Source organism: Balaenoptera acutorostrata, chromosome 4 (assembly GCF_949987535.1).
Source record: "Balaenoptera acutorostrata chromosome 4, mBalAcu1.1, whole genome shotgun sequence".
NCBI classification, from domain to species: Eukaryota; Metazoa; Chordata; class Mammalia; order Artiodactyla; family Balaenopteridae; genus Balaenoptera; species Balaenoptera acutorostrata.
Window position 1 is genome coordinate 39,158,522 of NC_080067.1, and position 13,894 is coordinate 39,172,415.

Here is a 13,894-nt window from a genome sequence, read left to right on the forward strand (position 1 = left end):
GAGAACTCCTATAGCATCCCTAACTTGATACTCAATATTAATGTCCCCTCTATTCATCTGGAAATACTAGGAATTTCTTTGAACAAATAATGTATGTATATGAAATAGTTATTATTACCTAAAGTGAAACCAGTGTTTTCTCAGAGTGAGGTCAAAGGATGACCTGCATTAAACTCACCTGAATACTTTATAAAATACAGATTCATGGGCACTGACCCAGACAACAAAATGAAAATCTTCTGGAGACCAGAAGACCATGGTGGCCTATGCAGGAGCTGACCTTGAGTGCTTTGAAAATTCTTCTCAGGTGATTCATATGTGCACTTGCCTTTGAGAATTCTGCCCCTGTGAGTCAGTAATAAAATGTCTGTCTTTATTTTGTAGAGACTTTACAGAATGTTTTCCACAAGCATTTTCTAATTCCATATTTACATGTGATCTGGGGATTGTCACAGCTGGTATTATTAGCCCCACTTAATGATAAGGAAATAAAGTTCAGAGAGATTTAGGGACTTGCTCAGAGACTCACCTAGAAAATGGTGGAGCTCAGATTTTGATTATCTTTTCATAAGTACAAACTCCATCTCCACCCCTTCATAGAAACCCCCTAAAATTCACAGTTCTTCATGTTTGTAGAACAAACTCATGATTCTTCAGAACAAACTGATGACAACAGGCATAAGTGGCAGTAGTGAAGGATGAGAGCACCTCTGGAACCCATGGGTCTAGGAGGAAGGAGCCGATGTCACAGATGACAGAGGTACATGATCACACAGTTGTTACTAAAAGAAGGCAGGGCCAGGAACACACCACTACAGCAGGAGACAGCAACAGGAGTTAAGGAAGTACTCAGAGAAGATGAGAGAGCCAACTTATAAAGAAGGGAGGTATGTCTGAAACACAGCCTGAGTTGAGCACAAATTCATATGTGTTTCAAGAACAACTGGGCCTAAGACCTTCAGCGGCAGAGGCGGCAGCAATCATAAGAACAGCAACAATGAGCCCAGGCCACAGACAACTGACCCAGAGCTACTGCCGCTGTGGATTCCTTAGTCTGAGGTTTCTGCAGCCCGTGTTTACCAAGGTGCTTGAGAATCCCCATCTCAGCAAAACTCACTCTCTCAACCCACAGCCAGGCCTGAGAGCCCCAGGGCACAGACCCCAGTAGAGGTTCTGGCAGCCTCAGCCCCAGACTTGCCCTCTGATCTCTATGTCAGGGACTTCATGTCACCGTCAGAATGTTTTCCTGGCTTCACAGTCTACCCTTTACCCACAAAGCCCTTTAGTGACGTTATGTGAACCTCTCCTCCCCTCACCGAGCCCCCATGACCCTTCAGCCCTCAGGTGGAGCTGGCTGTCTACGTGGAACTATTCCAGCCCTGGGGCATTTCTGAATTGCTAGGACTCTGTCCACTGATCCCACCTGCTGATCCCCTAGGGAAATCATAATAAAACTTTATGATGACTGTATGTCTGTGAGCTTTATCCATATTGTTGCCTGAAGATGCCCTTTGTTCATTTTCCTTGCTGTGTAGAAGTCCGTGGTAGGACTCTGCCATATTTTTAGATCCATCTTCTGCTGGTAGATAATTGGGTAGTTTTCAATTTGGGCCCATTTCAATTTTGCTGTGTTAATGAATTTCTCTTGCATACCTAGGGGTGGAATTGCTGTATATTCAGCTTTGGAAGATAATGTCGTGGAGTCATCTACACAGAGTTAAGCAGTTTCCTCACTCACAGACCATATATGAGCCTTCCGGTGGCTCAGGATCCTCATCACCATTTAGTATTGTGAGACTTCAACATTTTTTGTCCATCTGTTGACTGTGTGGTTTTTTTTTTGTTTTGTTTTTGTTTTTTTAATGAGGATCTTGAATCAGATGCGTATGTTTGATTGATTGATTGATTGATTGATTTTGGCTGTGTTGGGTCTTCGTTTCTGTGCGAGGGCTTTCTCCAGTTGTGGCAAGCGGGGGCCACTCTTCATCGCGATGCGCGGGCCTCTCTCGTTGCGGAGCACAGGCTCCAGACGCGCAGGCTCAGTAGTTGTGGCTCACGGGCCCAGCCGCTCTGCGGCATGTGGGATCTTCCCAGGCCAGGGCTCGAACCCGTGTCCCCTGCATTAGCAGGCAGATTCTCAACCACTGCGCCACCAGGGAAGCCCCGACTGTGTGGTTTTAATTTTCATTTCTCTCATGATTAGATGAGAGAGTACTTTTCATATGATTTTGGCCATTAGGAGTTCCTCTAATACGAGATGTGTGTTCAAGTATTTTGCCAGTTTTTCTAATCGATTGGAACGAGTTCTTTACATATTTTAGGTACTAGTCCTTTGCCGGTTACTATCTGTTACAAACATTTTCTTGCATTCTGTTGCTTGTCTTTTCATTCTCTATGGTATCCTTCCATTAACTGTTTTTTAAAAACATACTTATGATGACACTGTTACTCCTCAAGAAGTTAATGATTTGTTCTTTTATTTTAAGAGACTAGAATAACTGATAATTGGGAGGAAAGAGATTAGAGGAAATTGACATTGTGTACCATATTTTTCTGTGATGCTTGAATTTTTTTTTTTTTTGAAAGGATTTTTCTTTTTTCTTTCTTTCTTTCTTTCTTTATTTATTTATTTTTGGCTGTGTTGGGTCTTCGGTTCGTGCGAGGGCTTTCTCCAGTTGCGGCAAGCGGGGGCCACTCCTCATCGCGGTGCGGGGACCGCTCTTCATCGCGGTGCGCGGGCCTTTCTCCATCGCGGCCCCTCCCGTTGCGGGGCACAGGCTCCAGACACGCAGGCTCAGCAATTGTGGCTCACGGGCCCAGCTGCTCCGCGGCATGTGGGATCCTCCCAGACCAGGGCTCGAACCCGCATCCCCTGCACTAGCAGGCAGATTCTCAACCACTGCGCCACCAGGGAAGCCCATGATGCTTGAATTTTTATATTGATCATGTATTGCTTCATTCAACAACTGTTTATTGAGCACGTGATATGTGCCATGAACTGCTCTAGGTCCTAGGGATCCATTACTGAACAAAAGAGACAGACACCTGGCCTAACAGAACTTACAAGGTGGGATTCAGTATTGCTTTTATTTTTTTATTTTTATTTATTTATTTATTTATTTATTTTTAGAAATTCACGTTCTTTTATTTATTTATTTATGACTGTGTTGAGGAGTCTTCGTTTCTGTGCGAGGGCTTTCTCCAGTTGCGGCGAGTGGGGACCACTCTTCATCGCGGTGCGCGGGCCTCTCACTGTCGCGGCCTCTCTTGTTGCGGAGCACAGGCTCCAGACGTGCAGGCTCAGTAATTGTGGCTCACGGGCCTAGTTGCTCCGCGGCATGTGGGATCTTCCCAGACCGGGGCTCGAACCCGTGTCCCCTGCATTGGCAGGCAGATTCTCAACCACTGCGCCACCAGGGAAGCCCCCTATTTTTTAAAAAAAGATATAAAAGACTGATTTAGTTTCCATCAGATTTTCATTTTGAGCTTTACATACCTATATGTAAAAACAACATGGCACTGAACTCAGAGGAAACATTTAAGAAGATAAGCAAACCTTTCTGTCAAGGGTTGATTTGTCGTTGATTTCAGCAGCAAATTTTCCAGAAAGTATGCTGAAATGTCAGATCCCGGGCCTCTTTAACAGAGACAGTATATAAAGGCATTTATTTTAAAACACCTTATTGTCATGAGTCATCTTAAATCAAAGATGCAAGTTGAAACATGAGTCAGATTCTGGACTGAATTTATCATAGTCATCACATTTAAATTTTTATTTTGAGTCAGTAATATATACACATAGGAAAATAAAATCAATGAGTATGCAAGGAATGTGAGCAAATATACCTCCGTTCAAAACCCCGCCCCACCACTGCCATACTCCAGTCCTCTCCCCCCAGGTAGCCACAATTATCAGTTTCTTTCTTTTTTTTTAATTAATTTTTTAATTGAAGTATAGTTGATTTATAATGTTGTGTTAATTTCTGGTGTACAGCAAAATGATTCCATATATATATATATATATATATATATATATATATATATATATTCTTTTTCAGATTCTTTTCCATTATAGTTTATTACAAGATGTTGAATATAGTTCCGTGTGCTACACAGTAGGACCTTGTTGTTTATCTATTTTATATATAGTAGTGTGTATCTGTTAATCCCAAACTCCTAATTTATCCCTCCACCCCTTTCCCCTTTGGTAACCATAAGTTTGTTTCCTACGTCCATCAGTGAGTCTGTTTCTGTTTTGTAAATAAGTTCATTTGTATCACTTTTTTTAGATTCCACATATAAGTGATATCATACGATATTTGTCTTTCTCTGACTTACTTCACTTAGTATGATAATCTCCAGGTCCAGCCATGTTGCTGCAAATGGTATTATTTCATTCTTTTTATGGCTGAGTAATATTCCATTGTGTAAGTATACCACATCTTCTTTATCCATTCATCTGTCCATGGACACTTAGGTTGCTTCCATGTCTTGGTTATTGTAAATAGTGCTGCTATGAACAACAGAGTGCATGTATCTTTTTGAATTAGAGTTTTCTCCAATGTATGCCCAGGAGTGGGATTGCTGCATCATATGGTAGCTCTATTTTTAGTTTTTTAAGGAACCTCCCTACTATTCTCCATAGTGGCTCCACCGATTTACATTCCCACCAACACTGTAGGAGGGTTCCCTTTTCTCCACACCCCATTTAGCAGTTTCTTATGTGTCCTTCAGGAGACGTTCAATAATGTGCAAACACATAGGAAATACATATGCATTCTGTTTTAACTATTTTGTGCCACTGGGTTAACAAGCAGAGACTGCAGATTTCTGGGGTGGGGATGGGGGCTGTGATCTGGATTGAAGACAAAGTGACAGCCTCTCCCAAGCTCAGAACTGGGCCAGGTGAAGCTGGAAGGGCAGGGTCTTGACAAAGCCTCTCAGCCCCAGGCTGGCTCTCCAGGCTGGTTTAAGCGACCTAAGGATTGTTTGGATGCTGCATGGAGGTGGCAGTGACCTCTATAGGATCTCAGGTTGCACCTCTTCCATCTCAGCCCAAGCTTCAGAGGGCACATTTACGTAGAGGGCTTTACTTCCCCTCCTCTACTCCTTAAAAATGAAATGAATGCTGACATCACACCACTCCCCTTCCTCCCAGATGTCTAGGCAGTCCCCCCGCCTCACCTGGCACCGTTACACCCTATGAGGCCTGCTCCTGCACAGCTAGCCCCTTCCTTTGCCTGTCCTCCCCTCAGTTTAGCTTCCCAGGGTGTAACATTGGGTTGATTTCTTGTCCCCTTCTGTTAGCTCACACCCTACCTGTGGCCTCCTATGCTTCAGGCTCCCTGCTAGGTCCAATAGCCAGTGCTCTGGGAAAGGTACTTTAGATCCATAACACCGGTAGCCTTGGGGGGATCAAGTTAATATATGTGATGTATATCTATAAATATTCCCCCGCTCTGTACTACAAAATTCTCTCCAAAACTGAGTTGACAGATTGAACAGATAAAAATACAGAATGCACAGTCAAATTTGAATTTCAGAGAAACCACAAGTAATTTTTAGTACAGTATGTCTGGTGCAATCATTAATTTGTATTTAATCTGCCAACTCTATTCCAAAACCCAGTTGAGCAGTTAAATTAAACAGTTCTTCTAATCTGCATGTCTTTGTCCTAAAAACAAAGTTCTAATCCTCCCTTCAATGACTGTGGCCCACGCACAGCAAAACACCCACCAATTTTAAAACTGGGCATTTTGAGTAGTCTTGGGCCAGCGCAGGAAGCATTTCAAAGTGGTTGCTAGGTGGCGGATCTCAACTCTGGAAAGCATTTTTCAAACTCTATCAGTACTGCTTGGTGAGAGTAGCTTGGTAATGAGTAGCTTGGTAATGAGCCCAAATGTGTATAGTTTATAGAGCTTTACTCTGTTACCATTTTTCTTCCATTTTAAAATCTGTAGCAAAACTGAATTTAAATAACCCTTCTAAAAAGCTTTGTCTTTTAAACCAAATGCCAGAATGTCTAGGTAAACACAGAATTTAGTAATCACGGGTTTAATTTATTTCAGCTGCTTTTCCCTGCTGAATTTTTGAGATAGGTAAGACTGGATTTCTTCCAAACAAATCTGGGCAGGAGAAAACTTGAAAATATCGGCCAGTTTTAAGTATCCCCACATGATTCCTGATACAGTTTTACCTGGAGAATGGAGGGCACACAGCAGAATTTTTTTTATCTTGACTTCTCTTGCAAACACCAAATACTTCATACAAAAGGAACAGTGTGGCCTATTCAGATAACTCTTTGTTCAAATTACTTAACAAACTTCATGAAACAAGAGTTATGATTCTACATACCGTTTTGATAATTCAGAGAAAGAGCAGGGACCAGAAAAGGACAGAAAAGAAGGGGCATAGACACTGGGAAATTATCACCAAGGGAAATTAGTGACGATATCACCCCTAATCCACTTTCCCCAAAAAGGAACACAACTCTGCTTAGAGCATGTTCACCAGATTTCACCATTAAGATTGTATTAAGGGGCTTCCCTGGTGGCGCAGTGGTTGAGAATCTGCCTGCCAATGCAGGGGACACGGGTTCGAGCCCTGGTCTGGGAAGATCCCACATGCCGCAGAGCAGCTGGGCCCGTGAGCCACGATTGCTGAGCCTGCGCGTCTGGAGCCTGTGCTCCGCAACCAGAGAGGCTGCGATAGTGAGAGGCCTGCGCACCGCGATGAAGAGTGGCCCCCGCTTGCCGCAACTAGAGAAAACCCTCGCACAGAAACGGAGACCCAACACAGCCATAAATAAATAAATAAATAAATAAATAAATAAATAAACTCCAATCTCTTTGAAAAAAGATTGTATTAAGAGCAGACTTCTAATTATACAAAGCAGAATTAAACCATACCTGTGTCTCTGTTCAATAAAGTATTCTCTTTTACTACCTTACCTGCCCCAGGCATTGAAGAATGGGAACAAAGCAAAGAATTATGGAAATTTAGAACTAAAAGGAATCTGTTTTCTTAATTGGTACTCAGATTTTGTGAAGAAATAATTTAAATGTTTAAATTTGCTAATAAATGATGTACAGTTAGGTGGAACCATATGAAATTGCTGGCATTTGACTCTTTTTGACTTATAGAAATGGCAATTCCATTTGATTCTACCTAATGCTATGCAGACGTTAGAAAAATATATGGTACCTCTATAAGTACTGGTATAGAATGATATCCCACGTAAATGATAAGAACCCCATTATAGGACACTAGTGTGTGTATGGGTGTCTGGTGTATGTGGGGATATATATGCTTGTTTATGTCCCACCATAAATCTGAAAATTTATAAAATACACAAACTGTTAACAGTGAATACCTCTAGAGGGCGAAGTGGGAAACTAGAGACAAGAGCAGGGGGTATTTTTTACTTTTGTACAATCCCAAGTTTTACCACATGAATGTATTAAAAGTTTAAAAGAAAAAAAATAAAATACCAGATTGGAATTAACATATATACACAATTATGTATAAAATGGATAACTAATAAGAACCTGCTGTATAAAAAAAATAAATAAAATAAAATTCAAATAAATAAATAAATAAAATACCAAACCAGCAAGGAAACTACTGTTTAAAGAGGTGAAGGGTCTGTCCAAGCCATGCAGTGACCTCAGACTAGAACCCACTGAAGAAACCGGCTGCTCAGTTGCTTATGTTATCCCTACAATTCACAGAACAACAGTGAACAGTAGCTTCTGGGGCCTGACCAGTTCAGGGAGTCACGCTCCACCTGACCTTGTGGTTCACCCGGGATCTTAATCACTCTAGTTCAGTGGAGAGCTTCCCCCCTCAAAACGCAGTGTCACTGGAGGGTCAGTAGATCAGATGTGAATCATTCTCCCTGCAGTTGTGAATTAGCAGATTGGTTGCTGCTGGCAAAAACCGGCTGCAAGAAAGAAGCCCTTCCTCTCGAACAAATCTTACCATTTCCTTAGGTCCTGTCAAGAAGAGTCCTGTGAGCCATTTTCAACAAGATCTAATCCTTTTCTCATTATGATCTTTTTTTCTTTAGGCTAGAGTAGGAGACAATAGCCTAAAGAACAATTTTATTCTAATTATTTGCTGTTCAAGATAGGGGAAAAGTTAATTAGGAATTCGTTTTATGTACAGTTATCTGTCAGATCTCCTCCGCTCCCCGCCCCACTTCTGCGTCCCATTTTCCCCCAGCCATTGGACTGGCCTCATCCAAATTATTCTAATTGAACCAGTGTTCCTCAAGCTGTGCTGAGGAGGGGGAACAATTTCATTTTGCAGTTGAAGAAACTACGGTCTTCAAGATGAAGTGACTTGTCCTCATTCCCACAGTTGGAAAGTGGCAGACACAAACTGAAAACCCAGCTGCCTGACTTCCAGCCAAGTGTCCCTAGTCTTGAAATAAAGCCACTTATTTCACCCTTTCCCTCCAGCAACTGTCCTATTTTTCTCCTCCCTTCTACTGTCAAAATTCCCACCCTTGCATTTAGGTGCCTGTACTAAGTTTTCATGCTGACTGCTTTCTCCAGAAGCCCTGCATGTTGGCTTTTATGCCCACCAAGACGGGAGGGGCTGGTTGAAAGGGCACTAAACGAGCAACATGGCTAGCATTAGATGCCATCTGGTGTTGGTCTTTACTGACTGTTAGTAAGACCATGGCAGGGGCAGTTAGCAGGATCATACCTACTTTCTTTACTACTGTATCTACAGTGAGCCCAGAGCCTGGTACCAGCCAGGAGCCAAATAAATACTAGCTGACACACAGGACTGCTGATCTGACTTTCCTCTCAGAAACTCTTCCTTTCTAAGGCTTTAGCGTTTCTCCTCCTGATTGGATGACCCCTCTTGGTTTGCCTCCTCTTCCTGTGGATGTTATCATCAATTGATCAATCTGTTCATTACTGAAGAACTATAGGAGATAGAGAAAAAACTGACAATGGAGTGCTAACATTTTATTTGTGAAAAAGATGAATATAAATGAATAATGGAATCACAAATAATATCAATATAATGGTGTAATAGTTATGAGGCAGATTGGAGCAAGACTGCACGGGTACTTAACCTCTCTGCATTTTAGTTTCCTCATCTATAAACTGGAGACAGTGGTAGTTTCTACCTCATAAGGTTGTTGTGATGGTTAAGTCATTTAACACACTTGAAGCAGTTCAACGAGGGTCTGGTATATTGTTAAGTGCTCAAAAAAGCGTTTTAAAAAACACAGGGTAATGTATAAATCATTATTATAAGAGCTGTAAGAAAGTCTCTCCTTTTTTGTTTTAACATCTTTATTGGAATATAATTGCTTTACATTGTTGTGTTAGTTTCTGCTGTGTAACAAAGTGAATCAGCTATAGGTGTACATATATCCCCATATATCCTCCCTCTTGCGTCTCCCTCCCACTCTCCCTAACCCACCCCACTAGGTGGACACAAAGCACTGAGCTGATCCCCCTGTGCTATGCGGCTGCTTCCCACTAGCTATCTATTTTACATTTGGTAGTGTGTATATAAGTCCATGCCACTCTCTCACTTCGTCCCAGCTTCCCCTTCCCCCTCCCCGTGTCCTCAAGCCCATTCTCTACGTCTGCGTCTTTATTCCTGTCCTGCCCCTAGGTTCTTCAGAACCATTTATTTAGAAAGTCTTTTTTTAAGAACTTTTTTTCCCAGTGAGAACTAATCAATTCTCAAAACCTCTTTTTCAAATATCCTTTCCAGATTTTTTTCTTTGCCATTTTGACTCATCACTTCATTGTACCAGGGATACTAAGCCTGTCCAGGATGTTTAAGGTCTGAGGAAGGGAGAACTGAGGAGCCCCACCTAACAGCGAGCACCAACCAACCGTCCGACGGGGGAGTGAGGCTCTGTGTGCCCTTCCAATCCAGCCTACCCCACAGTTGGCTGCAGCAGCGTGGGAGAGCCCCGGGAGACCCGCAGGAGAAGCAGAAGGACACACCACACCAGCCCACAGAACGGTGAGGAACAGTAAATAATAAAATTTGCTATTTTAAGCCACTAAGTGGTAAGGTGGTTTGTTTCACAGCAAAGTATAACTGAAATACCACCTTTAATTTTGGTACCAGAGGTGGACATGCTAATGTTTTGAATATTACAAATCTCAGTATTAAGTATTTACACACAGCTATTTGCATTTTAAAAAACTCGGGACTTCCCTGGTGGTGCAGTGGTTAAGAATCCACCTGCCAATGCAGGGGACACAGGTTTGATCCCTGGTCTGGGAAGATCCCACATACCGTGGAGCAACTAAGCCTGTGCTGTACAACTACTGAGCCTGCGCTCTGGAGCCCGAGAGCCACAACTACTGAGCCCACGTGCCACAGCTACTGAAGCCTGCGCACCTAGAGCCTGTGCTCCGCAACAAGAGAAGTCACCGCAATGAGAAGCCCGAGCACTGCAGCGAAGAGTAGCCCCCGCTCGCCGCAACTAGAGAAAAGCCTGCGCGCAGCAATGAAGACCCAACGCAGCCAATAAATAAATAAATAAATAAATAAAATTTAAAAAACACCTCAAAGTAGGACATTCTGCATAATGTGTTTAAAAGTAGCTTTTCTCCCCCACTTATCATATTTTGAATTTCTGTATGAGTAATTATATATCTACACTATTATTTTTGGTGGTTGCATTTTACATCATGATTTACTAGCGAGTCTTCTAATGATAAAGTCTGCTTCTAATCTTTTGCCACCATAAGAAATGCTTTGACGGACATCTTTGAACAATATACTTCTTTTTACACATCAAAGATTATTTCCTCAGGATTATTTCCTGTGTATGGAATTACTAGGTTGAAGATTTGCCTGTTTTCAAGGTTTTGATAAGTATCATCTAATTGCTCTTCAGAAAGGTTGTTTACATTGTTACCATGAATGAGTCAGAACCCTCTTTTGCCTGCACTTTTACCAACAGTGGGTTTTTTTTTTTAAATCTTTGTTGATCTAATGGATGAAAAACTATGATCTCATTACTATTTTAATTTTGTTATTACTATTGGGCCTGAGTGTGTTTTCATGTATAGAAGGCACTTGTGTCTCCTCTAAAATTTGTATTCTCACTCTGTTCATTTTCCCACTGTTATCTTTTCCTTATAGATTTGTGAGCGATATTGATATAATGCTTTGTCTGTTATGTATATATTTAACTAGTTTTCTGTAATTTCCTTCCAAGAGAAGATTTCCCTCAGACTTTATGGGTTTAGGTGGATTTTTTTAATGCACAAACAAATCTGTTTATTTTTATTTATTTATTTATTTAATCTCTGAGACTGGTGTTACAAGATTTATTGTTTTAAAAGATAGCAAAGTTTAAATATAATCCTTTCAGAGAGTGTCAGATGTTATCCAAGTAAAATCCAGACCCCTCAGTTTATGTAACACACCACATTCTATTCTCCCCATATTTAGCCAGATTTATCTCCCACAACTTCTAAATGCCAGTTCCCTGTTCTTGTGATTTTAGTTTCTGGTATGCGGAGCTCATGGGCTCTGGAGCTTGACAGATCTGAGTTAGGATTCTGACTCAACCACTTTCCAGCAGTATGAGAAGAGCTCTTAGAGCCTCAGCTTCTTCATTATTTAAGTGGAGACAGGATTAATTTGAGGTTAAATTAGTTCCTGAAATATAGTTGGCACTTAATAAATATGAGTTCCAAGCCATGCCCCCATGTTTTTGCTCACGCTGGGACATGTCTCTCAGATGCCCTTCTCTTCTTCTCCATCTCGTGATATTTTACCTATTCTTCTGGTCCCCTTCTACCCAGACTCCTTCACAGAGGCTTTCAGAGAACGGAGAGCTTATCATACACCTTACTCAGCTTAGGTGCCTTAATTTTTTATTTTAATGTTTCAGATGTTGTTAATCAGCAAGTTATAAACTTCAGGAAGGCCTGGCCCAGTGCTTGGCACTTAAATGCACCCAGTAAGTATTAGTGGTTAGGACTCCGTGCTTTCACTGCTGGGGCCTGGGTTTGATCCCTGGTCTGGGAACTAAGATCCTGCAAGCCTCGTGGTGTGGCCAAAAAAAAAAAAAAAAAAGGAATGCATGAGATTTAACTTCAAGGTAATAACACTAGTTAGCAAATTGCACTTTAAAATTAGCCTAATTATTATTCCAGACACATAATTGGTGATAAGTGCAAATTTGTTTAGTAAATGTAGCAATAATTGGTATCTCAGCCTCTAAGACCCTGTATTATACCACTGAATATTTTAATAGTTCAATATGTCATTGGGGGGAAGTGGGTGAAAGTGGTCAAAAGGTGCAAACCTCCAGTTATAAGAAAAATAAGTTCTGGGATGTAATGTACAGCATGGTGATTACAGTTAACAATACTGTATTGTATATTTGAAAGTTGCTAAGAGAGCAGATCATAAAAGTTCTCATCAAAAGAAAAAAAATTTGTAACTATGCAGGGTAACGGATATTAACTAAACTCATTGTGGTAATCATTTCACCATACAGTAAGTCCCCTACATACAAACCTTCAAGTTGTGAACTTTCAGATGTGAACGTGTGTTCCATCAACGTCAGGCATGTGTGAAATTGCACCTTGCCCTCCATCTCCTATTGCTGATAATCCTTCAGCTCTACCATCTCCTACCTCATCTCCCTCTTCCTGTCAATAACTCTTCTTGCCTGTTCACTCGATGCCAGCCCCTGTATGCCAGCTGTTGACTGTACTACTGTACTTTTCAAGGTACTGTACTGTAAGATTAAAAATGTTTTTATTTTTTGTTTGTTTTTTGTTTTTTTTAACATCTTTATTGGAGTATAATTGCTTTACAATGGTGTGTTAGTTTCTGCTTTATAACAAAGTGAATCAGTTATACATATACATATGTTCCCATATCTCTTCCCTCTTGCATCTCCCTCCCTCCCACCCTCCCTATCCCACCCCTCTAGGTGGTCACAAAGCACCGAGCTGATCTCCCTGTGCTATGCAGCTGCTTCCCACTAGCTATCTATTTTACGTTTGGTAGTGTATATATGTCCATGCCACTCTCTCTCTTTGTCACATCTTACCCTTCCCCCTTCCCAAATCCTCAAGTCCATTCTCTAGTAAGTCTGTGTCTTTATTCCCGTCTTGCCACTAGGTTCTTCATGACCTTTTTTTCCCCTTAGATTCCATATATATGTGTTAGCACACTGTATTTGTTTTTCTTTCTGACTTACTTCACTCTGTATGACAAACTCTAACTCCATCCACCTCACTACAAATAACTCCATTTCGTTTCTTTTTATGGCTGAGTAATATTCCATTGTATATATGTGCCACATCTTCTTTATCCATTCATCCGAAGATGGACACTTAGGTTGCTTCCATGTCCTGGCTATTGTAAATAGAGCTGCAATGAACATTTTGGTACGTGACTCTTTTTGAATTATGGTGTTTGTTTGTTTTTTATGTGTTATTTGTCTGAAAAGTATTATAAACCTATTACAGTACAGTACTATATAGCTGATTGTGTTATCTGGGTACCTAGGCTAACTTTGTTGGACTTACGAACAAATTGGACTTATGAACGTGCTCTCGGAACGGAACTCGTTCGTATGTATGGGACTTACTTGTATATACATATATCAAATCATGTTGTACACCTTAAACTACTACAATGTTATATGTCAATGATATCTCAGTAAAACTGGGAAGAAATTAAAATTTTTTCATTAAAAATATATACCATCAGAATTTACCAGTGGAATGTATCATTCCTAATAGTTTAACATACTGTATTTCTCCAATTCTAAGAAGTACTTTGGTCTCACATTGTAACATCTCTGAAACTGGGATGTGTCTTACTATTAGAGAAACAGCCAATGGCCAGGTGGCAGTCCTGATATAGTTGGCAT

General features: G+C 41.0%; 1 pseudogene; it reads left to right on the top strand.

Moving 5' to 3' along the window:
* LOC103005282 (14-3-3 protein eta-like) overlaps window positions 1–10,064 on the top strand; it is a 241,632-nt pseudogene extending 231,568 nt beyond the window's left edge.
* The last annotated feature ends 3,830 nt before the right edge of the window (window positions 10,065–13,894 follow it).